This window comes from Malurus melanocephalus, unplaced genomic scaffold (genome assembly GCF_030028575.1).
Source record: "Malurus melanocephalus ecotype Western Australia unplaced genomic scaffold, MMel_1.1 scaffold_583, whole genome shotgun sequence".
NCBI classification, from domain to species: domain Eukaryota; kingdom Metazoa; phylum Chordata; class Aves; order Passeriformes; family Maluridae; genus Malurus; species Malurus melanocephalus.
The window spans coordinates 351,664-354,862 of record NW_026623815.1 but is presented as its reverse complement, the minus strand read 5'-3'; the positions used below and the strand labels follow the sequence as shown (position 1 = coordinate 354,862).

Here is a 3,199-nt window from a genome sequence, read left to right as displayed (position 1 = left end):
CCGCGAGCCGCATCCGCGCTCCCCTCCAGCCCCCATTCATAAAAGGCAGCGGAGCATGCGCGGTGCCGCCGCGGTGCCCACCCATTCATGGATTCGGGCGGCCGCGCATGCGCAGCAGCGGCCGCTGCCCTCCCATTCATAAAATAGCCATTTTCCCAGGCAGGCGGGTGCAGCGCCGCGGCCGCCGCTGACAGCGCCGCGCTCGCAGCTCCCTGCCCGCAGCTCCAGCCGCTCCTGCCAGCATTCTCCCAGGTCCGGCCCCCTCGTCCGCCTCGCATTTGGGATTAACTCGCCTATGGAGAGATGGTCTTAGCTGAATTATTTAAAGTAAGTACGAGATGGGTGCTTTGCGAGCGGTTGTTAAGTGTTTTAAGTAGAAAAAGGCAAGCCTGCTTCCCCGAGGGAAAATTCTGCGCTTCGTTCTAGATGTGTTCGGCTGCTCCTTACAGATCACTGATCATGAGCATATTTCTGGCTATGACTTTTCTAACAGTGATTAGCTATAATTATATACAGTGGAGAGCTGCCTGGTGCTTCCCAGCCTAAAGGAGACTTGGCGTTCTGGAGAAATATCCTGTTTCTTGCAGAATTTCCATTTGTGTCCCTGCGTCTCTGATTTATACCTCTTTTTCTGCGTTCTCCCATCAACATCTGCATTTGCTGTACATATATGGCAGGCAGGTTTCTGCACACTTGGGTCGGGTTTGTTCGCAGGTTTTTACAGCAGAATAAAGGGCTTTTTGCTGCTGATGGGATGTCTTCTCCTTCATCCCTTCTTCCTTCCACAAAAAGAAGCATAAATWCATGATCACCTGGGTTGACAAGTCAGAATTGGGTATTTCTTGCTTTGGAATATGGGAWTGGATTATCCGCATTTCCTCTCTTTTCCAAAGCCCTGTCTTGTGAGTGTCAAGTAGTTTTTAGCTGTCTCCATAATAGGACACTTCAGAAATCAGCCACTCGTGTGTCAGACCTTTCCTGCATGACCTTTGCTCTTCAACATTTTATTTCATACAAGTCTTTTTTCGTTTTTTTGGCCTTACTGCCTCTTTCCATCACTGTTCTCTTCCCTGCCTTGCTGTACACTTGTTTTAAATCTGTATGGATGCTGTATTTTAAAGGCTAGACAAGTAATAAAAAATGTGTACCTGGAATAACCTCATCTAATATGTGAAATATTTTATATGTGGAGAAAAAAACCTGTGCTGGCTGCTCCTCTCTACCAACTGCGTAGCAAAGATAAGCCAGGATTTTATTTTCTGGTACCAGTCCTGGCGTCACAGGAGAAAGACAAGCCTAGAGACGACATGTTCTGAAAATTCATTATCTGGAGGGGAATGGAAAAAGCAGAAAGGGGCATATAAAAGGCACAAAGGTCTTAGAGGAAARCAGGACTGGGAATGCAGACCTTGGAAATGGCAGTGCAAAGGAATATCACGGGGGGAAAAGGCTTCCCTCTTTTACCTCCAGTTACCAAGGRTCTGATTTCTTCATTTAAATCTTTTATAGCCCCAAGTTTTTCTTTAGAGGGTGAAGGAGAGAACGAAAGAGAAAATGAAAAGCATCCCTGTATTATCCAGAGTGGAAAAGGCATGTTCTAGATTCTTTAAAACTTCTCCAGCTGCTGCCTTTCCTCCATTCCATGCCAAGGGGAGAGTATGGCAAGAAATTGCTGTTTAATTAGGCAAAGAGAAACGCAGCTTTCCCAATATGAAAGCTTCCCCTCTCTGCCTCGATTTTGGGTTAAAGAATAAAGCTCCAATTTGTGCATGGAATCACAATGATCCCGATGACTGGCTTCCCCCTTCTCCATATAAAAATGAATGATAGCAGGAGGAGGGGTTGTTCTCAGTTATTGGAACCCCACTGGGGATGTCTCGTTGATAAATGTGCCCTTTTCCATGGGCTGCTGTGTTTTCCCTCGCTGGAAGGGACTCTATATCGGGATTATAAAATTAAAAGGACCAYTTCTGAATACTGCAGTCCTTTTGAAATTCTCCATGAGGTATGTGCAGGGGAGAAATGATTTGTTCTCCTCTTGAAACGGCAAAACAAAAGCTGTTTTCCTGGAATCATGACTAATTCCCAAATCATACTGGGAAATGCAACATCTCAAAAAGCAATTCCAACCCCCCCAAAAAAAAATCACCCACCAGACTCTGGGGAACTAAAATTCACATCCCTTACAACACTACAGAAATAATTAATAACCAGTTATGGCAGTTTTCAAAAAATTAACCATGAAAGAAAAAATTCATTCATCATATTGCTATAAAACTTTCCAGATTCAGTCCAGTAGTAAAAACTGTTTTTATAGGCAAACAGTTGCACAAGTGTTGGTTTTTTATCCTTTTTTAATGCAATACAATACATTTCCTCAAGAAAACCCTAAAATCCTTCTAATATGGTTATCATTTAGTACAATTAGCWTAGCAGATCATATCTGAGCTTAGTTTTCTGACCTTAAAATAAACGTTTTTGTGCAGTTAAAGGCTTTGACGGAGCAATTCAAGTCCCCAGGGATCTGAATGTTAGTGGGCCAAAATGTGCTTTATTCACTCGCACCATAGGAACAGACTTTAGCTGGACAGAGACAGCTTCTTGGAAGTCTACAGGTCTCATTTCCCAGCTCCTGAATTTCCACACTGGCAAGAATTTAGTGTCTCGTTTTAAAAATGGCAGGTTTCCCTAATAAGCTTTCTAATTTTTTTCCTCCCTTATTACTTGCAGAGAAGATTCTAGCTGGCCTTAGCTAGATAAGGCTGCTAAGGAAGGGAACAAAAAGAACGCATGTCAATATTTTGTTCATATTAATACACACTTCAAGGGGAAAAAAGCTTTTTTTTGCTTTTTTTGAAGCATTTTCAGCTCAGCTCAAAATTCAGACAGCCTAACTCAGTCTTAATGAACTCCAACCTTATGAATTATTCTTAATCCCACATTAAAAACATGTGCTTGCTGCGAGGTCTCCTTTAACTGCCTCCGAGCATAGTCTTCCTCATTAAAAGCTTTAATTGAAGCCTTTGGCTTGCACCAGAAGCAGCGTGTCCCCTGTCACCACTGGCAGGCCTGGACAAGAGCATGTCCTTAATCCCAAACAAAGGCTGGGGCAGAATTTGCTCCCTTATCTCCAGCTCCTCCTGTGCTGAGCATCGGGGAGCAAATCCCTTATTGATCACTTGGGTGGAGCGAGCCCTGT

At 43.8% G+C, this 3,199-nt stretch overlaps 1 protein-coding gene across 1 annotated transcript in view; it reads left to right on the top strand.

Moving 5' to 3' along the window:
• The first annotated feature begins 162 nt into the window (after positions 1-162).
• Positions 163-3,199, top strand: part of SPRY4 (sprouty RTK signaling antagonist 4) — an 11,327-nt gene continuing 8,290 nt past the window's right edge. Inside the window, exon 1 of the mRNA XM_057382730.1 lies at positions 163-327. The gene's annotated coding sequence lies outside the window, so the exon portion shown is untranslated. The remainder of the gene's footprint in view (positions 328-3,199) is intronic.